This window comes from Pseudophryne corroboree, unplaced genomic scaffold (genome assembly GCF_028390025.1).
Source record: "Pseudophryne corroboree isolate aPseCor3 unplaced genomic scaffold, aPseCor3.hap2 scaffold_980, whole genome shotgun sequence".
In the NCBI taxonomy this organism is placed as follows: domain Eukaryota; kingdom Metazoa; phylum Chordata; class Amphibia; order Anura; family Myobatrachidae; genus Pseudophryne; species Pseudophryne corroboree.
The window spans coordinates 83,388-105,105 of NW_026970560.1; the positions used below are offsets into that span (position 1 = coordinate 83,388).

At 44.1% G+C, this 21,718-nt stretch overlaps 11 non-coding genes and 1 pseudogene across 11 annotated transcripts; 5 read left to right on the forward strand and 7 right to left on the reverse strand.

Annotated features, from left to right (window-relative positions):
* Window positions 1-691: 691 nt before the first annotated feature.
* LOC135048554 (U1 spliceosomal RNA) lies at window positions 692-854 on the forward strand. Its single transcript, XR_010240401.1, has one exon. It is a non-coding gene; the product is annotated as a U1 spliceosomal RNA (small nuclear RNA).
* Window positions 855-2,936: 2,082 nt separating this feature from the next.
* Window positions 2,937-3,115, reverse strand: LOC135048610 (U1 spliceosomal RNA; annotated as a pseudogene).
* A 13,515-nt stretch (window positions 3,116-16,630) lies between these two features.
* Window positions 16,631-16,746, reverse strand: LOC135048646 (U5 spliceosomal RNA). Its single transcript, XR_010240466.1, has one exon. It is a non-coding gene; the product is annotated as a U5 spliceosomal RNA (small nuclear RNA).
* A 275-nt stretch (window positions 16,747-17,021) lies between these two features.
* Window positions 17,022-17,137, reverse strand: LOC135048639 (U5 spliceosomal RNA). Its single transcript, XR_010240459.1, has one exon. It is a non-coding gene; the product is annotated as a U5 spliceosomal RNA (small nuclear RNA).
* Window positions 17,138-17,411: 274 nt separating this feature from the next.
* LOC135048633 (U5 spliceosomal RNA) lies at window positions 17,412-17,527 on the reverse strand. Its single transcript, XR_010240454.1, has one exon. It is a non-coding gene; the product is annotated as a U5 spliceosomal RNA (small nuclear RNA).
* Window positions 17,528-17,813: 286 nt separating this feature from the next.
* Window positions 17,814-17,929, reverse strand: LOC135048627 (U5 spliceosomal RNA). Its single transcript, XR_010240448.1, has one exon. It is a non-coding gene; the product is annotated as a U5 spliceosomal RNA (small nuclear RNA).
* A 270-nt stretch (window positions 17,930-18,199) lies between these two features.
* On the reverse strand, window positions 18,200-18,310 carry LOC135048653 (U5 spliceosomal RNA). The gene has a single exon (XR_010240473.1). It is a non-coding gene; the product is annotated as a U5 spliceosomal RNA (small nuclear RNA).
* Window positions 18,311-18,883: 573 nt separating this feature from the next.
* Window positions 18,884-19,047, forward strand: LOC135048690 (U1 spliceosomal RNA). The gene has a single exon (XR_010240507.1). It is a non-coding gene; the product is annotated as a U1 spliceosomal RNA (small nuclear RNA).
* A 152-nt stretch (window positions 19,048-19,199) lies between these two features.
* On the forward strand, window positions 19,200-19,362 carry LOC135048567 (U1 spliceosomal RNA). Its single transcript, XR_010240410.1, has one exon. It is a non-coding gene; the product is annotated as a U1 spliceosomal RNA (small nuclear RNA).
* Window positions 19,363-20,444: 1,082 nt separating this feature from the next.
* Window positions 20,445-20,608, reverse strand: LOC135048691 (U1 spliceosomal RNA). The gene has a single exon (XR_010240508.1). It is a non-coding gene; the product is annotated as a U1 spliceosomal RNA (small nuclear RNA).
* Window positions 20,609-21,181: 573 nt separating this feature from the next.
* Window positions 21,182-21,292, forward strand: LOC135048652 (U5 spliceosomal RNA). The gene has a single exon (XR_010240472.1). It is a non-coding gene; the product is annotated as a U5 spliceosomal RNA (small nuclear RNA).
* A 270-nt stretch (window positions 21,293-21,562) lies between these two features.
* Window positions 21,563-21,678, forward strand: LOC135048628 (U5 spliceosomal RNA). The gene has a single exon (XR_010240449.1). It is a non-coding gene; the product is annotated as a U5 spliceosomal RNA (small nuclear RNA).
* The last annotated feature ends 40 nt before the right edge of the window (window positions 21,679-21,718 follow it).

Sequence of the window (21,718 nt, forward strand, 5' to 3'; positions counted from 1 at the left end):
TGCAAAAGCATATACTGAAAAAGGCTAATAAGCATTCATCTAGAACGTTTCCTAGAAACATTTTAAAAAGTCATTAATGTGGAGAATTTTTGTAAGATGTTTCTTCCATCAACCAATGAAGAAACACATTGGTACTTTCCCATGATGAGTGAGTGCTTCAGGATCTCTTGCACTTACATGTGCAGCAGAGTACTGTAATGGAAGCATGCTGGGTCCATAACCCAGAGGTAGGCAGATTGAAACTATCCTCTGCTATATGCATTTTTTTTGTTAATTAAAGTAATCCAAAACTGGGATTTACATTTTTGCTCTTTTATTTTTACTTAAAGTACAATAACTTTTACCATTTTAATTTGTTTTAATAGTATATTGACAGTATTGTTTTCTTTCAAAAATTCACTTAATTTTCTTTTCTGTGTGCTAATTAGATATCACCTTGTTTTCACATTAAATAGACTTCCACATGAGAAAGCAGCAAGGATGCAGTGGCGTTAATGTTTCCTGGTGGTAGTGGGGGACTGTGTTTGTGCTTTCCTCTGGTCAGCTCTGGTAAAAGTCAGATTTCTTTGTCTCAGATCTTCCTCTAGCCTTGTTCTTCTTTCGAGAGTTCCCTTGTGCTGCCTCAGTTGGATCTCCTTCACTTGACAGGGGCGTACCCGAGCAGCGACCCTCCCCAGCACTAGCCCAACTCCTACTTACCTGCCAGGTGAGATACTATGATCATGAAGGTGCTTCTCCCAGGGCAAGGCTCACCCATTGCACTCTGGGTGTGCTGCTCCTGCGATTTCCCCAAATGTGGGAAACTTGACTGCATAATTTGTGTTTCCCCTGGTCGGCTCTCGTATAATTCAGATCTCTTTGTCTCAGGTCTCTCTCCAGCCTAGTTTGCTGTCTGTTTCCACTTCTCTTTTCTTAAACCGCTCCCTTCTATGCCCTTGCGCACCTTAATTAAATCTAACTCTGATTACGTCAGAGAAGGCCAGGTACCCTACACCATAAGAGGGGGTTTGAAATTTTAACTTGTCTACTTAAAGATCACCAAAATCTGATCACAAGGTCAATTACATCACTGGGTGGGAACCTTTTGGTTAATAGCCCATGTAAGTGCAAGAGATCCTGAAGCACTCACTCATCATGGGAAAGTACCAATGTGTTTCTTACAAAAATTCTCCAGATTATTGACTTTTTAAAGTTTTTCTAGGAAACGTTCTAGATGAATGCTTATTAGCCTTTGTCAGTATGTACTTTTGCAAAGTGTCGCTGTGGCGCAATCAGTTAGTGTGTATGGCTATTAACCTAAAGGTTGGTGATTCAATCCCACCCAGGGACGTAATTGACCTTGTTATCAGATTTTGGTGATCTTTAAGTAGACAAGTCAAAATTTCAAACCCCCTCTTATGGTGTAGGGTACCCAGCCTTCTCTGATGTAATCAGAGTTAGATTTGATTAAGTGATTTTATAAAAAACAGCTAGGAAGCACAATTTAGCAGTGGGTTGCAGAGAAAAAAAATTATGCTGGCAGAAAAGTCCAATTGAGTGATTAAACAGCTCTTCATTTTCTGATTTTATGTTTATGCTAACAAATTTGCTCTCTGAAAAGTGTCCACAAAGCCAAGTCTCTGATTAACACCTTTGTAGGAATGGTTTTTCACCTATTACTAAATTAAACTTGCTTCATTGGAAAGGCAGCAAGATGCATCCTCATTTCAATGTCTACTGAAATAATACAGGTTGACACCAGGAAACATAAACGTCACTGCATCCTTGCTGCTTCCTCATGGGGAAGTCTGTTTAATGTGAAAACAAGGTGATATCTAATCAGCACACAGGTAAGGAATTAAGAAAATCTTTCTTTATGGGTGAAGATGTTTCTCACAAAATTGTTGCACCAAGGCATCATTGAAATTAAAGCTGGAAAGATGATTTTAATATATCACTTGTATATTTTGTACTGCTCTTCTGGTGACAATGTAGTTTGTTTTTGTCAATTACCATTTTAATAATAGGGTAAAGAAAATTAAGTGGATTTTTGAAAGAAAACAATACTGTCAATATACTATTAAAACAAATTAAAATGGTAAAAGTTATTGTACTTTAAGTAAAAATAAAAGAGCAAAAATATCAATCCCAGTTTTGGATTACTTTAATTAACAAAAAACAATGCATATAGCAGAGGATAGTTTCAATCTGCCTACCTCTGGGTTATGGACCCAGCATGCTTCCATTACAGTACTCTGCTGCACATGTAAGTGCAAGAGATCCTGAAGCACTCACTCATCATGGGAAAGTACCAATGTGTTTCTTCATTGGTTGATGGAAGAAACATCTTACAAAAACTCTCCAGATTATTGACTTTTTAAAGTTTTTCTAGGAAACGTTCTAGATGAATGCTTATTAGCCTTTGTCAGTATGTACTTTCGCAAAGTGTCTCTGAGGCACAAACAGTTAGCGTGTTCAGTTGTTAACCAAAAGGTTGGTGGTTCAATCCCACCTAGGGACGTAATTGACCTTGTTATCAGATTTTGGTGATCTTTAAGTAGACAAGTAAAAATTTCAAACCACCTCTTATGGTGTAGGGTACCTGGCCTTCTCTGATGTAATCAGAGTTAGATTTGATTAAGTGATTTTATAAAAAAAACAGCCACGAAGCACAATTTAGCAGTGGGTTGCAGAGAAAAAGAAATATGCTGGCAGAAAAATCCAATTGAGTGATTAAACAGCTCTTCATTTTCTGGCTTTATTTTTATGCTAACAAATTTGTGCTCTGAAAAGTGTCCACAAAGCCAAGTATCTGATTAACACCTTTGTAGGGATGGTTTTTCACCTATTATTAAATTAAACTTGCTTCATTGGAAAGGCAGCAAGTGATGTCATCCAAGCAGTGGGTCAAGGTTGGCTTCAAACCTCGTCTGCTTATGAAAAGAGAAAAGGGGTATGCAGGGCATGGCGGCCTTTTGCGGTGCTTGGATGACCCCTAGTTCGCATTAAATAATGCAGTCGAGTTTCCCACATTTGGGGAAATCACAGGGGTCAGCATACCCAGAATGCAATGAATGAACCGCACCCTGGGAGAACAGTCTTCATGACCATGGTATCTCCTATGCAAAATAAGTATGATTTGGGATAGGGCTGGGGAGGGCCGCTGCTCAGGCACATCTCTGTCAAGTAAAGGAGATACAACTGAGGCAGCACAAGGGAACTCTCATCTGGGGACAACAACTGCAGGGAGAACACATATTTTCAGATGAACATGGGAGGGCAGAAGGCTGCCTAATACTGAAGCACCCCCAAACAACAAACCAAATGCAACAACTAGTGCAAGCATTCCTGGGGGAAGGCCTGCAGCAGATGGATTTGCATATGGCGATGTCATCCAAGCAGTGGGTCAAAGTTGGCTTCAACCCTCGTCTGCATATGAAAAGAGAAAAGGGGCGTGCAGGGCATGGCGGCCTTTTGCGGCACTTGGATGACCCCTAGTTCGCATTAAACACCTCCACCCTCCGTCGGTGTGGGGCTCATGTTGGCTATGCCCCAGCCCCTGAAGGATTCAAGCTGATTTCTTGCAGCAGCTGGGCACTGTAACAGCTCCAGAGCTGCTCTGTAAGGCAAGTAAAAGGGTGTGGGCCCTGCAGCACTACCTGTAGTTCGCATTGTGCGAGACCCCTAGTTCGCATTAAACACCCCCACCCTCCTTCGGTGTGGGGCTCATGTTGGCCATGCCCCAGCGCCTGAAGCATTCACGCTGATTTCTTGCAGCAGCTGGGCACTGTAACAGCTCAAGAGCTGCTCTGTAAGGCAAGTAAAAGGGTGTGGGCCCTGCAGCACTACCTGTAGTTTGCATTGTGCATTGGAAGGCACAAAGTAAGCAGACGGGAGGAGAAGTCAGGATAGTGCACAAGGGTATAGACGGGAGGGGCTCAAGAAAAAAGAAGTGGAAACAGACAGCAAACTAGGCTTCCAATGCACAATGCAAACTACAGGTAGTGCTGCAGGGCCCACACCCTTTTACTTGCCTTACAGAGCAGCTCTGGAGCTGTTTAATCACTCAATTGGATTTTTCTGCCAGCATAATTTTTCTCTTACGTCCTAGAGGATGCTGGGGACTCCGTAAGGACCATGGGGGATAGACGGGCTCCGCAGGAGACATGGGCACTTTAAGAAAGACTTTAGATCTGGGTGTGCACTGGCTCCTCCCTCTATGCCCCTCCTCCAGACCTCAGTTTACTACTTTGCCCAGAGGAGACTGGGTGCTTTTCAGGGAGCTCTCCTTAGTTACCTGACAGAAAGTATATTTGTTAGATTTTTTTATTTTCAGGGAGCCTGCTGGCAACAGACTCCCTGCATCGAGGGGCGGAGGGGAGAGATGCACACCTACTTCTGTGAGTTGATAGGCTCTGCTTCTTAGGCTACTGTACAGCATTAGCTCCAGAGGGATCGGTACGCAGGTCTCACCCTCGCCGTCCGTCCCAGAGCCGCGCCGCCGTCCCCCTCGCAGAGCCGGAAGATAGAAGCCGGGTGAGTATGAGAAGAAAAGAAGACTTCAGAGGCGGCGGAAGACTTCATGATCTTCACTGAGGTAACGCACAGCAGTAAAGCTGTGCTCCATTGCTCCAATACACCTCACACACGGCAGTCAGTGTAAGGGTGAAGGGCGCAGGGGGGACGCCCTGGGCAGCAATATAGACCTCTCTTTGGCAAAATAAATATATATGCAGCTAGGCACTGTATATATATATAAGAGCCCCCGCCATTTTTTTACTATATTTGAGCGGGACAGAAGCCCGTCGCTGAGGGGGTGGGGCTTCTCCCTCAGCACTCACCAGCGCCATTTTCTCCACAGCACCACTGAGGGGAAGCTCCATGGACTCTCCCCTGCTTATACCACGGTAGAAAGAGGGTCTTAAAGAAGAGGGGGCACATAATTAGGCGCATATATATATGGAAATACAGCGCTACTGGGTAAACATAAAATGATTGTGTTTTTTTCCTGGGTCATATAGCGCTGGGGTGTGTGCTGGCATACTTTCTCTCTCTGTCTCTCCAAAGGGCCTTGTTGGGGAACTGTCCTCAGATAAGAGGATTCCCTGAGTGTATGGTGTGTCGGTACACGTGTGTCGACATGTCTGAGGTAGAAGGCTCTCCTAGAGAGGAGCAGGAGCAAATTAATGTGGTGTCTCCATCGACAACGCCGACACCTGACTGGATGGATATGTGGAATGTTTTAAGTGCTAATGTAAACTTATTACACAAGAGATTAGACAAAGCTGAAGCTAGGGAACAGTCAGGGAGTCAACCCATGCCTGTCCCTATGTCGCAGGGACCTTCGGGGTCTCAAAAGCGCCCACTATCCCAAATAGTTGACACAGATACCGACACGGATTCTGACTCCAGTGTCGACTACGATGATGCAAAGTTACAACCAAAATTGGCTAAATGTATTCGATATATGATTATTGCAATAAAAGATGTTTTGCACATCACAGAGTCCCCTGTCCCTGACACGAGGGTACACATGTATAAGGGAAAGAAACCTGAGATAACCTTTCCCCCCTCACATGAGTTGAACGAATTATGTGAAAAAGCTTGGGAATCTCCAGACAAAAAGCTGCAGATTCCCAAAAGGATTCTTATGGCGTATCCTTTCCCGCCAATGGACAGGATACGGTGGGAATCCTCCCCTAGGGTGGATAAAGCATTGACACGCTTATCCAAAAAGGTAGCGCTGCCATCCCAGGATACGGCTACCATCAGGGACCCTGCTGACCGCAAGCAGGAGGTTACCCTAAAGTCCATTTACACACATTCTGGTACCTTACTCAGACCGGCAATTGCGTCGGCCGAGGTTGTAGCGCGGTGGCAGCATGGACAGATACCTTATCAGCAGAGATTGAGACCCTAGATAAGGATGCTATGTTATTAACCATAGGGCATATAAAAGATGCTGTCCTATATATGAGAGATGCTCAAAGTGACATTAGTCTACTGGGTTCTAGAATAAACGCTATGTCGATTTCTGCTAGACGAGTCCTATGGACCCGGCAATGGACAGGTGATGCCGACTCAAAAAGGCATATGGAGGTTTTACCTTACAGGGGAGAGGAATTGTTTGGGGAAGGTTTCTCGGACCTTGTCTCCACAGCTACAGCTGGTAAATCAAATTTTTTGCCTTATATTCCCTCACAGCCTAAGAAAGCACCACATTATCAAATGCAGTCCTTTCGATCACAGAGAAACAAGAAAGTACGAGGTGCGTCCTTTCTTGCCAGAGGTAAGGGCAGAGGGAAGAAGCTGCACAACACAGCTAGTTCCCAGGAACAGAAGTCCTCCCCGGCCTCTACAAAATCCACCGCATGACGCTGGGGCTCCGCTAAAGGAGTCCGCCCAGTTGGGGGCACGTCTTCGAGTTTTCAGCCACATCTGGGTTCATTCGCAGGTGGATCCCTAGGCAATAGAAATTGTTTCTCAGGGTTACAAGCTGAAATTCGAAGAGGTGCCTCCTCGCCGGTTTTTCAAATCGGCCCTACCATCTTCTCCCCAGGAAAGGGAGATAGTGTTAAATGCAATTCACAAATTGTATCTTCAACAGGTGGTGGTCAAGGTTCCCCTGCTTCAACAAGGAAAGGGAAATTATTCGACCCTGTTTGTAGTCCCAAAACCGGACGGTTTGGTCAGACCCATATTAAATTTAAAATCCCTGAACCTATACTTGAAAAGGTTCAAGTTCAAGATGGAATCGCTAAGAGCGGTCATCGCCAGCCTAGAAGGGGGGGATTTTATGATATCTCTGGACATAAAGGATGCATACCTTCATGTACTCATTTATCCACCTCATCAGGCGTACCTAAGATTTGCGGTACAGTATTGTCATTACCAATTTCAGACGTTGCCGTTTGGTCTCTCCAGAATTTTCTCCGAGAATTTTCACCAAGGTAATGACGGAAATTATGGTGCTCCTGCGAAAGCAAGGTGTCACAATTATCCCGTACTTGAACGATCTCCTCATAAAAGCGAGATCAAGAGAGCAGTTGCTGAACAGCGTATAACTTTCATTGAAGGTGTTACAGCAAAACGGCTGGATTCTCAATATCCCGAAGTCGCAGTTGGTTCCTACGACTCGTCTGACTTTGCTTGGGCATTATTCTGGATACGGACCAGAAAAGGGTTTATCTTCCGATAGAAAAGGCCCAGGAACTCATGACTCTGGTCAGGAACCTATTGAAACCAAAACAGGTGTCAGTGCATCACTGCACTCGAGTCCTGGGAATGATGGTGGCATCATACGAGGCCATTCCCTTCGGCAGGTTCCATGCGAGGATCTTGCAATGGGACCTACTGGACAAGTGGTCCGGGTCACATCTACAGATTCATCAGTTGATCACCCTGTCCCCCAGGGCCAGGGTATCTCTCCTGTGGTGGCTGCAGAGTGCTCACCTTCTAGAGGGCCGCAGGTTCGGCATTCAGGACTGGATCCTGGTGACCACGAACGCGAGCCTCCGAGGTTGGGGAGCAGCCACACAGGGAAGAAATTTCCAAGGTCTTTGGTCAAGTCAGGAGACTTGTCTTCACATCAACATCCTGGAGCTAAGGGCCATATACAACGCCCTATGTCAAGCGGAGACCTTACTTCGCGACCAACCAGTTCTGATCCAGTCAGACAACGTCACCGCAGTAGTTCATGTAAACCGCCAAGGCGGCACAAGGAGCAGAGTGGCGATGGCGGAAGCCACCAGAATTCTTCGCTGGGCGGAGAATCATGTAAGCGCACTGTCAGCAGTGTTCATTCCGGGAGTGGACAACTGGGAAGCAGACTTCCTCAGCAGACACGACCTACATCCAGGAGAGTGGGGACTCCATCAGGAAGTCTTCGCACAGATTGCAAGTCGGTGGGGACTGTTCCAGATAGACATGATGGCGTCCCGCCTCAACAAAAAGCTACAGAGGTATTGCACCAGGTCAAGAGACCCTCAGGCAGTAGCTGTTTAAACAGCTCTTCATTTTCTGATTTTATGTTTATGCTAACAAATTTGCTCTCTGAAAAGTGTCCACAAAGCCAAGTCTCTGATTAACACCTTTGTAGGAATGGTTTTTCACCTATTACTGAATTAAACTTGCTTCATTGGAAAGGCAGCAAGATGCATCCTCATTTCAATGTCTACTGAAATAATACAGGTTGACACCAGGAAACATTAACGCCACTGCATCCTTGCTGCTTTCGCATGTGGAAGTCTGTTTAATGTGAAAACAAGGTGATATCTAATTAGCACACAGGTAAGGAATTAAGAAAATCTTTATTTAAGGGTGAAGGTGTTTCTCACAAAATCGTTGCCCCAATGCATCATTGAAATTCAAGCAGGAAAGATGATTTTAATATATCACTTGTACATTTTGTATTGCTCTTCTGGTGACAATGTAGTTTGTTTTTGTCAATTACCATTTTAATAATAGGGTAAAGAAAATTAAGTGGATTTTTGAAAGAAAACAATACTGTCAATATACTATTAAAACAAATTAAAATGGTAAAAGTTATTGTACTTTAAGTAAAAATAAAAGAGCAAAAATATCAATCCCAGTTTTGGATTACTTTAATTAACAAAAAAAAATGCATATAGCAGAGGATAGTTTCAATCTGCCTACCTCAGGGTTATGGGCCCAGCATGTTTCCATTGCAGTACTCTGCTGCACATGTAAGTGCAAGAGATCCTGAAGCACTCACTCATCATGGGAAAGTACCAATGTGTTTCTTCGTTGGTTGATGGAAGAAACATCTTACAAAAACTCTCCAGATTATTGACTTTTTAAAGTTTTTCTAGGAAACGTTCTAGATGAATGCTTATTAGCCTTTGTCAGTATGTATGTTTGTAAAGTGTCTCTGTGGCGCAATCGGTTAGTGTGTTTGGTTATTAATCAAAGGGTTGGTGGTTCAATCCCACCCAACGATGTAATTGACCTTGTTATCAGATTTTGGTGATCTTTAAGTAGACAAGTCAAAATTTCAAACCCCCTTCTTATGGTGTAGGGTACCTGGCCTACTCTGATGTAATCAGAGTTAGATTTGAATCAGTGATTTTATAAAAAAAAAGCTAGGAAGCACAATTTAGCAGTGGGTTGCAGAGAAAAAGAAATATGCTGGCAGAAAAATCCAATTGAGTGATTAAACAGCTCTTCATTTTCTGGCTTTATTTTTATGCTAACTAATTTGTTCTCTGAAAAGTGTCCACAAAGCCAAGTATCTGATTAACATATTTGTAGGGATGGTTTTTCACCTATTACTAAATTAAACTTGCTTCATTGGAAAGGCAGCAAGATGCATCCTCATTTCAATATCTACTGAAATAATACAGGTTGACACCAGGAAACATTAACGCCACTGCATCCTTGCTGCTTTCTCATGTGGGAGTCTGTTTAATGTGAAAACAAGGTGATATCTAATTAGCACACAGGTAAGGAATAAAGAAAATCTTTATTTAAGGGTGAAGATGTTTCTCACAAAATCGTTGCCCCAATGCATCATTGAAATTCAAGCTGGAAAGATGATTTTAATATATCACTTGTACATTTTGTATTGCTCTTCTGGTGAAAATGTAGTTTGTTTTTGTCAATTACCATTTTAATAATCGGGTAAAGAAAATTAATTGGATTTTTGAAAGAAAACAACACTGTCGATATACTATTAAAACAAATTAAAATGGTAAAAGTAATTGTACTTTAAGTAAAAATAAAAGCTAAAATATCAATCCCAGTTTTGGATTACTTTAATGAACAAAAAAAAATGCATATAGCAAAGGATAGTTTCAATCTGCCTACCTCTGGGTTATGGGCCCAGCATGCTTCCATTGCAGTACTCTGCTGCACATGTAAGTGCAAGAGATCCTGAAGCACTCACTCATCATGGGAAAGTACCAATGTGTTTCTTCATTGGTTGCTGGAAGAAACATCTTACAAAAACTCTCCAGATTATTGACTTTTTAAAGTTTTTCTAGGAAACGTTCTAGATGAATGCTTATTAGTCTTTGTCAGTATGTACTTTTTGCAAAGTGTCTCTGTGGCGCAATCGGTTAGTGTGTTCAGCTATTAATCAAAAGGTTGGTGGTTCAATCCCATCCAGGGACGTAATTGACCTTGTGATCAAATTTTGGTAATATTTAAGTAGACAAGTCATATAGCAGAGGATAGTTTCAATCTGCCTACCTCTGGGTTATGGACCCAGCATGCTTCCATTACAGTACTCTGCTGCACATGTAAGTGCAAGAGATCCTGAAGCACTCACTCATCATGGGAAAGTACCAATGTGTTTCTTCATTGGTTGATGGAAGAAACATCTTACAAAAACTCTCCAGATTATTGACTATTTAAAGTTTTTATAGGAAACGTTCTAGATGAATGCTTATTAGCCTTTGTCAGTATATACTTTTGCAAAGTTTCGCTGTGGCGCAATCAGTTAGTGTGTACGGCTATTAACCAAAAGGTTGGTGGTTCAATCCCACCCAGGGACGTAATTGAACTTTTTATCAGATTTTGTTGATCTTTAAGTAGACAAGTCAAAATTTCGAAAACCCCTGTTATGGTGTAGGGTACCTGGCCTTCTCTGATGTAATCAGAGTTAGATTTGATTCATACTGTTAACTGGGTAGTATATCACAAGTTATACGGTGTGATTGGTGTGGCTGGTATGAATCTTGACCTTGGATTAACAAAAATCCTTTCCTCGTACTGTCTGTCTCCTCTGGGCACAGTTTCTCTAACTGAGGTATGGAGGAGGGGCATAGAGGGAGGAGCCAGTGCACACCCAGATCTAAAGTCTTTCTTAAAGTGCCCATGTCTGCTGCGGAGCCCGTCTATCCCCTATGGTCCTTACGGAGTCCCCATCATCCTCTACGGACTACGAGAAAAAAAAATTACCGGTAGGTTTAAAATGTTATTTTTTTCTCTGCAACCCACTGCTAAATTGTGCTTCCTAGCTGTTTTTTATAAAATCAGTTAATTAAATCTAACTCTGATTACGTCAGAGAAGGCCAGGTACCCTACACCATAAGAGGGGGTTTGAAATTTTGACTTGTCTACTTAAAGATCACCAAAATCTGATGACAAGGTCAATTACATCCCTGGGTGGGATTGAACCACCAACCTTTTGGTTAATAGCCCATGTAAGTGCAAGAAATCCTGAAGCACTCACTCATCATGGGAAAGTACCAATGTGTTTCTTACAAAAATTCTCCAGATTATTGACTTTTTAAAGTTTTTCTAGATGAATGATTATTAGCCTTTGTCAGTATTGACTTTTGCAAGGTGTCTCTGTGGCGCAATCGGTTAGCATGTTTGGCTATTAACCAAAAGGTTGGTGGTTCAATCAGAGTTAGATTTGATTAAGTGATTTTATAAAAAAACAGCTAGGAAGCACAATTTAGCAGTGGGTTGCAGAGAAAAAAAAAATGCTGGCAGAAAAGTCCAATTGAGTGATTAAACAGCTCTTCATTTTCTGATTTTATGTTTATGCTAACAAATTTGCTCTCTGAAAAGTGTCCACAAAGCCAAGTCTCTGATTAACACCTTTGTAGGAATGGTTTTTCACCTATTACTGAAATAAACTTGCTTCATTGGAAAGGCATCAAAGATGCATCCTCATTTCAATGTCTACTGAAATAATACAGGTTGACACCAGGAAACGTCACTGCATCCTTGCTGCTTCCTCACGGGGAAGTCTGTTTAATGTGAAAACAAGGTGATATCTAATCAGCACACAGGTAAGGAATTAAGAAAATCTTTCTTTGTGGGTGAAGATGTTTCTCACAAATTGTTGTCCCAATGCATCATTGAAATTCAAGATGGAAGATGATTTTCATATATCACTTGTACATTTTGCATTGCTCTTCTGGTGACAATGTAGTTTGTTTTTGTCAATTACCATTTCAGTAATAGGGTAAAGAAAATTAAGTGGATTTTTTAAAGAAAACAATGCTGTCAATATACTATTAAAACAAATTAAAATGATAAAAGTTATTGTACTTTAAGTAAAAATAAAAGAGCCAAAATATCAATCCCAGTTTTTGATTACTTTAATTATAAAAAAAAAATGCACATAGCAGAGGATAGTTTCGATCAATCGACCTCTGGGTTATGGGCCCAGCATGCTTCCATTGCACTACTCTGCTGCTCATGGAAGTGTAAGAGATCCTGAAGACTAAATTGATTAAAGGCCTAAAAGTACTGGACTATAAGGAAAGACTTACTAGGCTGAATATTTATACACTAGAAAAGAGGTGCCTAAGAGGAGATATTATTAATATCTTCAAATATGTAAAGATACATAACAAAGAGTTATCAGAGGAATTATTTATTAAAAGAACACGTGGTCACTCGCTGCGACTGGAGGAAAGTTCAGAACGCAATGGAGGAAAGGTTTCTTCACTGTTAGGGCAATCAGGATGTGGAATTCCCTGCCAGGGAAGGTGGTAATGGCGGACTCTGTAATTGGATTTAAAAAAGGAATGGATACATTTCTGAATGAAAAAGCTATCCAAGGTTATAATACTTAAAATATCAACATGGTTAATCCGGGGGTAACATGAGTTATAGTAGCTAACTAGTCATAAAACATTATTCAGCAAGTATGTAGAATCATCACAACTTAAAACAGGTTGAACACGATGGGCAATTTGCCTCTATTCAACCTCAAAAACTATGTTACTATATTACTATGTTATTGTAGTATACAGAACACCACAATGCAATGAGCAGTGATAGTGAGCACTGATGAGGATACTAGAACTGACACTGAGCAGCAAGATGCAGCACTGGACTATTAGTAATGTACTGTAGTATGCTGAGCACCACAATGCAGCACAAGACAATGAGCAGTGATACTGAGCACTGATGAGGATACTACTGAGAACTGACACTGAGCAGGAGAGACACACTACTAGTATTACTGAGCAGCAATAAGTAACCACTGATACTGAGCACTGATATTGAGATTTCCACTGAGAGAACATAGCCACGTCCTCTCCGCTCTCTCTTCAATGCACGAGTAAAAATGGCAGCAACGCGCAGCTCTTTATATGGAATCCGAATCTCGCGAGAATCCGACAGCGGGATGATGACATTTTCCCTTGTTCAGGTTTTCCGAGTCAGGCGGGAACAACCGAGCCTGCCTCGGACCAGTGTAAACCACGTGGAGTTCGTGGGGAATTCGGTTCTCGGAGAACCGAACCCGCTCCTCTCTACCTTATACCCATAAATGTTTTTATTTTCAATCTAAGCCCCTGCAGTTTTCTGTAAGCATCTGCTTCGCTATGATGATCAACAAGTCACAAGGGCAAACACTCAGGGTTTGAGGCGTAGATCTTAGGACCAGCTGCTACAAGCATGGCAGAGGTGTCACTATCACTGGTGACACCCAGAGAGGTGGCGAGGGAGATTGTAATGCAGTGCGCGCAGATAAGCAGCGCAATGGTAAAAAGGAGGCATGGTTTCATAGGTAGGGGCGTGGCCTGGTGGCCTGAATCTACATTTTGTTGCTCCGGGTGTCCCGGGGGTTGGGGGCTGCACCCGGGGACTAGTGTGTGAGCGGTGCTGGCTCCTGCACAGTGACAGGGCATGGCCACCCAGCATGACGCCTCCCTTCTTGACCATGCTGTAATTGCAGTCGCACTGCAGTTCAGCGTGATCATAAAAAATGGTATAGGCTCCTGCTGGTGCAGACTGTATGTGCGCGCAGGAAGCCGCCACCATTTTTGTGATCACAGCGGCTGAATGTGATGTCATACAGCCGCTGTGACCACGCCCCCTGTGTCTCCTCCGTTGCAGACCCCATTTTGAAGCCTTGCCCCCGCACCGCTCCATCCCTGACTTGGAAATGGAGTGTTGCTGACCCACCTCTCCCCCCCTTCCCCGCCCCGATTGACAGGCAGAGGCGATCACATTCTCTGCGGGGTGCCGCAGAAAATGCAGGCACATGCGTATGCTCTTAGCAATTTTTGCAGTTGGATCGCTTATTGTGATTGCAATCCAACCTGAATCAGGCCCTATTACCTATCACAATGCGCTGCGGGCAGTACAAAATTGGGTTAATATAGGAGAAAAACCCACAGACCTGTGCTCCTTAACTGTACCTGGTGGCTAGTGGAGCGGCTGCCCAGTAATCAGTGTCCACCGCAGTGCGCACACGGCCCACCCCCTACGGCCTCGCTCCCCTTCATCAGCGGCCTTGTGATCCGGAAGGGTGGTGTGTGTGTGACTGACCTTAGGATGAAACCGGAGCCTCCGCTGCAGTGACCCAGCAACCAGGGCACGGGAGTATATAGCGCCGCTGGGAGTGATGAAGCTGCAGTAAAGATGTCTATTAGACCTAGCCTGCTGCAGCCCTTGTAGATTCTCATAAAACAAGTTCTTCTTTTCTTGTCAAAATTAATAGCTAAGAATAGGCTGCCTGAGGCAGGCCCCTGTTAATTGGCCTGCTACTGAAGGCACCAACTACAAACTGAGCTCCCTGTTCATGGAAGCGGGGTTATAGAGGAGAATGCACTGAGCTTCTTGGGAACAGTCAAAAGCTTTGAGCCGGTTGGTGCCTCAGATCAAGATCCTACTCTACACCCCAATGTGAATCCTTGTGGAGTCCAGTGTACCCCACAGAAGAAATTAATGTGTCACACCCATTGGCAGCAACCTTAGAATAGCTGCTGACGGGCACAATTGAGAAAGGAAGGGGGGGGGGGGACATTTGAATCCAGCACATAGATGCAATTCAAATATGTAATTTGTACCTTCCTATTTTAAAATATAATGGATGAACCTCACCCTGTGAGAACAATCTTCATGATCAAGAGATCTAATATGTAAAATAAGTATGAGTTGGGATAGGGCTGGGGAGGGTGGCAGCTCGGGCAGCCCCTCCCCCGTCAAGTTAAGGAGATTCAACTGAGGAAGCACAAGGGAACTCTCGTCTGGGGACAACAACTGCAGGGAGACCACATCTTTTCAGATGAACATGGGAGGGCGGAAGGCTGCCTAATACTGAAGCACCATCAAATATCAAACCATATCCAACAACTAGTACAAGCATTCCTGGGGGAAGGTCTGCAGCAGACGGATTTGCATACGGTGATGTCATCCAAGCAGTGGGCCAAAGTTGGCTGGAACCCTCATCTGCATATAAAAAGAGAAAAGGGGCATGCAGGGCATGGCGGCCTTTTGCAGTGCTTGGATGACCCCTAGTTCGCATTAAACACCCCCACCCTCCTTTGGTGTGGGGCTCATGTTGGCCATGCCCCATCCCCTGAAGCATTCATGCTGATTTCTTGCAGCAGCTGGGCACTGTAACAGCTCCAGAGCTGCTCTGTAAGGCAAGTAAAAGGGTGTGGGCCCTGCAGCACCACCTGTAGTTCGCATTGTGCGTTGGAAGGCACAAAGTAAGCAGACGGGAGGAGAAGTCAGGATAGTACACAAGGGCATCCTTTTCTCTTAGTCCGTAGAGGATGCTGGGGTCACATTAAGAACCATGGGGTATAGACGGGATCCGCAAGAGACATGGGCACTTTAAGACTTTCAAAGGGTGTGAACTGGCTCCTCCCTCTATGCCCCTCCTCCAGACTCCAGTTATAGGAACTGTGCCCAGGGAGACGGACATTTCGAGGAAAGGATTTATTGTTAAACTAAGGTGAGCATCTTACCAGCTCACACCTTAAGCATGCCGCAGAACGTGGCATTCAACAGAACACAAGCCAACGGCATGAACAATTGCAGCAAAAAGCTGACCAGAACCGTAACACAACATGTGTATAACCACAAGTAATAACTGCAGACACAGTATGGACTGGGACGGGTGCCCAGCATCCTCTACGTACTAAGAGAAAAGGATTTACCGGTAGGTATTAAAATCCTATTTTCTCATACGACCTAGAGGATGCTGGGGTCACATTAAGAACCATGGGGTTATACCAAAGCTCTTGAACGGGTGGGAGAGTGCGTACGACTCTGCAGCACCGAATGACCCAACTTGAGGTTATCATCAGCCAAGGTATCAAACTTGTAAAACTTAGCAAAAGTGTTTACTAAATAGCTGCTCGGCAAAGTTGCAATGCCGAGACTCCCCGACCAGCTGCCCAGGATGAACCCACCTTTCTAGTAGAATGGGTCTTCACCTAATTCAGTAACGGCAATCCTGCCGTGGAATGAGCATGCTGAATCTTACCACAGATCCAGCGCATAATGGTCTGCATGGAAGCAGGACACCCAATCATGTTGGGAGCATACAGGACAAACAGAGCCTCTGTTTTCCTAATCTGAACCGTTCTGGTGACATAAATTTTCAAAGTTCTGACCACAGCCAGAGACTTTGACTCAACGAAGGTGTCAGTGGCCAAAGGCACCATGTGGAAAGATGAACCACCTTCGGCAGAAATTGTTGACGTGTCCTCAATTCTGCTCTATCTTCATGAAAGATCAAATAAAGGCTCTTGTGATACTGCATGGTTTGTACTGTTTTCCATGTGCTCCCAGATCTTTCAAGCAAGTAGCATGGTCAAGAAAGTTCTGTTTGAAAAGAAACAAACATTTACTGTCATTGTTATGCAAATAAACTTACATTAAAGCTAACAAGAAAGCACACTCGTTCTGTCTTTAAACTGATAAAAGAAACCCCAATAATATGGGGCATGCAAAAATTGAGATAAAACTCAGTTTTGCTCCTCTCCACGGAAATCTTTAATAAAAGGCGAAATATTTGTTAGTTCTGAAGAGAAACCAGAGCATGACCAAGATTCCACCTGTCGCCTGAGTGCCATGCCAGCAGTTCTCATTCAGCTCAAAGTGAGCACCCAATTTGAATGAAAGAAAGCAGATTTCTCACCAGGCTTCCCCTTGCTATAAACATGGTTTGTACTCTTTTCCATGTGCTCCCAGATCTTTCAAACAATTAGTGTGGTCAAGAAAGTTCTGTTTGAAAAGAAACAAACATTTACTGTCATTTCTATGCAAATGAGCTTACATTAAAGCACACTCGTTCTATCTTTAAACCAATAAAATAAAACCCCAATAAGATGGGGCATGCAAAAATTGAGATAAAACTCAGTTTTGCTCCTCTCCACGGAAATCTTTAGTAAAAGGCGAAAGATTTGTTCGTTCTGAAGAGAAACCACAGCATGACCAAGATTCTACCTGTCGCCTGAGTGCCATGCCAGCAGTCCTCATTCAGCTCAAAGTGAGCACCCAATTTGAAAGAAAGAAAGCAGATTTCTCACCAGGCTTCCCCTTGCTATAAACATGGTTTGTACTCTTTTCCATGTGCTCCCAGATCTTTCAAGCAATTAGTATAGTCAAGAAAGTTCTGTTTGAAAAGAAACAAACATTTACTGTCATTTCTACGCAAATGAGCTTACATTAAAGCACACTCGTTCTATCTTTAAACTGATAAAAGAAACCCCAATAAGACGGGGCATGCAAAAATTGAGATAAAACTCAGTTTTGCTCCTCTCCACGGAAATCTTTAGTAAAAGGCAAAAGATTTGTTCGTTCTGAAGAGAAACCAGAGCATGACCAAGATTCCACCTGTCGCCTGAGTCCCATGCCAGCAGTCCTCATTCAGCTCAAAGTGAGCACCCAATTTGAAAGAAAGAAAGCAGATTTCTCACCAGGCTTCCCCTTGCTATAAGCATGGTTTGTACTCTTTTCCATGTGCTCCCAGATCTTTCAAGCAATTAGTATGGTCAAGAAAGTTCTGCTTGAAAAGAAACAGACATTTATTGTCATTGTTATGCAAATAAACTTACATTAAAGCTAACAAGAAAGCACACTCGTTCTGTCTTTAATCCGATAAAAGAAACCCCAATAATATGGGGCATGCAAAAATTGAGATAAAACTCAGTTTTGCTCCTCTCCACGGAAATCTTTAGTAAAAGGCGAAAGATTTGTTCGTTCTGAAGAGAAACCAGAGCATGACCAAGATTCCACCTGTCGCCTGAGTGCCGTGCCAGCAGTCCTCATTCAGATCAAAGTGAGCGCCCAATTTGAAAGAAAGCAGATTTCTCACCTGTCTTCTCCTTGCTATAAGCATGGTTTGTACTGTATTCCATGTGCTCCCAGATCTTTCAAGCAAGTAGCATGGTCAAGAAAGTTCTGTTTGAAAAGAAACAAACATTTACTGTCATTTCTATGCAAATGAGCTTACATTAAAGCACACTCATTCTATCTTTAAACCGATAAAAGAAACCCCAAAAACATGGGGCATGCAAAAATTGAGATAAAACTCGGTTTTGCTCCTCTCCACGGAAATCTTTAGTAAAAGGCGAAAGATTTGTTCGTGCACTATCCTGACTTCTCCTCCCGTCTGCTTACTTTGTGCCTTCCAATGCACAATGCAAACTACAGGTAGTGCTGCAGGGCCCACACCCTTTTACTTGCCTTACAGAGCAGCCCTGGAGCTGTTACAGTGCCCAGCTGCTGCAAGAAATCAGCTTGAATGCTTCAGGGGCTGGGGCATAGCCAACATGAGCCCCACACCGAAGGAGGGTGGAGGTGTTTAATGCAAACTAGGGGTCAGACAAGCGCCGCAAAAGGCCACCATGCCCTGCACGCCCCTTTTCTGTTTTCATATGCAGACGAGGGTTGAAGCCAACTTTGACCCCCTGCTTGGATGACATCACCATATGCAAATCCGTCTTCTGCAGAACTTCCCCCAGGAATGCTTGCACTAGTTGTTGCATTTGGTTTGTTGTTTGGGGGTGCTTCAGTATTAGGCAGCCTTCTGCCCTCCCATGTTCATCTGAAAATATGTGTTCTCCCTGCAGTTGTTGTCCCCAGATGAAAGTTCCCTTGTGCTGCCTCAGTTGAATCTCCTTAACTTGACAGAGATGTGCCTGAGCAGCGGCCCTCCCCAGCTCTATCCCAAATCATACTTATTTTGCATAGGAGATACCATGGTCATGAAGATTATTCTCCCAGGGTGAGGTTCATTCATTGCATTCTGGGTATGCTGACCCCTGTGATTTCCCCAAATGTGGGAAACTCGACTGCTTTATTTGTGGTAGTGGGGGACTGTGTTTGTGTTTTCCTCTGGTCAGCTCTGGTAAAAGTCAGATTTCTTTGTTTCAGATCTTCCTCTAGCCTTGTTCTTCTTTCGAGAGTTCCCTTGTGCTGCCTCAGTTGGATCTCCTTCACTTGACAGGGGGGTGCCCAAGCAGAGACCCTCCCCAGCTCTAGCCCAACTCCTACTTACCAGCCAGGTGAGATACTATGATCATGAAGGTGCTTCTCCCAGGGCAAGGCTCACCCATTGCACTCTGGGTGTGCTGCCCCTGCGATTTCCCCAAATGTGGGAAACTTGACTGCATAATTTGTGTTTCCCCTGGTCGGCTCTCGTATAATTCAGATCTCTTTGTCTCAGATCTCTCTCCATCCTAGTTTGCTGTCTGTTTCCACTTCTCTTTTCTTCAGCCGCTCCCTTCTATACCCTTGTGCACTATCCTGACTTCTCCTCCCGTCTGCTTACTTTGTGCCTTCCAATGCACAATGCAAACTACAGGTAGTGCTGCAGGGCCCACACCCTTTTACTTGCCTTACAGAGCAGCTCTGGAGCTGTTACAGTGCCCAGCTGCTGCAAGAAATCTGCTTGAATGCTTCAGGGGATGGGACATGGCCAACATGAGCCCCACACCAAAGGAGGGTGGAGCAGAAGGCTGACTAATACTGAAGCACCCACAAACAACAAACCAAATGCAACAACTAGTGCAAGCATTCCTGGGGGAAGGCCTGCCGCAGATGGATTTGCATATGGTGATGTCATCCAAGCAGTGGGTCAAAGTTGGCTTCAACCCTCTTCTGCATATGAAAACAGAAAAGGGGCGTGCAGGGCATGGTGGCCTTTTGCGGCGCTTGACCGACCCCTAGTTTGCATTAAACACCTCCACCCTCCTTCGGTGTGGGGCTCATGTTGGCTATGCCCCATCCCCTGAAGCATTCAAGCAGATTTCTTGCAGCAGCTGGGCACTGTAACAGCTCCAGAGCTGCTCTGTAAGGCAAGTAAAAGGGTGTGGGCCCTGCAGCACTACCTGTAGTTTGCATTGTGCATTGGAAGGCACAAAGTAAGCAGACGGGAGGAGAAGTCAGGATAGTGCACAAGGGTATAGAAGGGAGCGGCTGAAGAAAAGAGAAGTGGAAACAGACAGCAAACTAGGCTGGAGAGAGACCTGAGACAAAGAGATCTGAATTATACGAGAGCCGACCAGGGGAAACACAAATTATGCAGTCAAGTTTCCCACATTTAGGGAAATCGCAGGGGCAGCACACCTGGCTGGTAAGTAGGAGTTGGGCTAGAGCTGGGGAGGGTCTCTGCTTGGGCACCCCCCTGTCAAGTGAAGGAGATCCAACTGAGGCAGCACAAGGGAACTCTCGAAAGAAGAACAAGGCTAGAGGAAGATCTGAAACAAAGAAATCTGACTTTTACCAGAGCTGACCAGAGGAAAACACAAACACAGTCCCCCACTACCACAAATAAAGCAGTCGAGTTTCCCACATTTGGGGAAATCACAGGGGTCAGCATACCCAGAATGCAATGAATGAACCTCACCCTGGGAGAATAATCTTCATGACCATGGTATCTCCTATGCAAAATAAGTATGATTTGGGATAGAGCTGGGGAGGGCCGCTGCTCAGGCACATCTCTGTCAAGTTAAGGAGATTCAACTGAGGCAGCACAAGGGAACTTTCATCTGGGGACAACAACTGCAGGGAGAACACATATTTTCAGATGAACATGGGAGGGCAGAAGGCTGCCTAATACTGAAGCACCCCCAAACAACAAACCAAATGCAACAACTAGTGCAAGCATTCCTGGGGGAAGTTCTGCAGAAGACGGATTTGCATATGGTGATGTCATCCAAGCAGGGGGTCAAAGTTGGCTTCAACCCTCGTCTGCATATGAAAACAGAAAAGGGGCGTGCAGGGCATGGTGGCCTTTTGCGGCGCTTGTCTGACCCCTAGTTTGCATTAAACACCTCCACCCTCCTTCGGTGTGGGGCTCATGTTGGCTATGCCCCAGCCCCTGAAGCATTCAAGCTGATTTCTTGCAGCAGCTGGGCACTGTAACAGCTCCAGGGCTGCTCTGTAAGGCAAGTAAAAGGGTGTGGGCCCTGCAGCACTACCTGTAGTTTGCATTGTGCATTGGAAGGCACAAAGTAAGCAGACGGGAGGAGAAATCAGGATAGTGCACGAACAAATCTTTCGCCTTTTACTAAAGATTTCCGTGGAGAGGAGCAAAACCGAGTTTTATCTCAATTTTTGCATGCCCCATGTTTTTGGGGTTTCTTTTATCGGTTTAAAGATAGAATGAGTGTGCTTTAATGTAAGCTCATTTGCATAGAAATGACAGTAAATGTTTGTTTCTTTTCAAACAGAACTTTCTTGACCATGCTACTTGCTTGAAAGATCTGGGAGCACATGGAATACAGTACAAACCATGCTTATAGCAAGGAGAAGACAGGTGAGAAATCTGCTTTCTTTCAAATTGGGCGCTCACTTTGATCTGAATGAGGACTGCTGGCACGGCACTCAGGCGACAGGTGGAATCTTGGTCATGCTCTGGTTTCTCTTCAGAACGAACAAATCTTTCGCCTTTTACTAAAGATTTCCGTGGAGAGGAGCAAAACTGAGTTTTATCTCAATTTTTGCATGCCCCATATTATTGGGGTTTCTTTTATCGGATTAAAGACAGAACGAGTGTGCTTTCTTG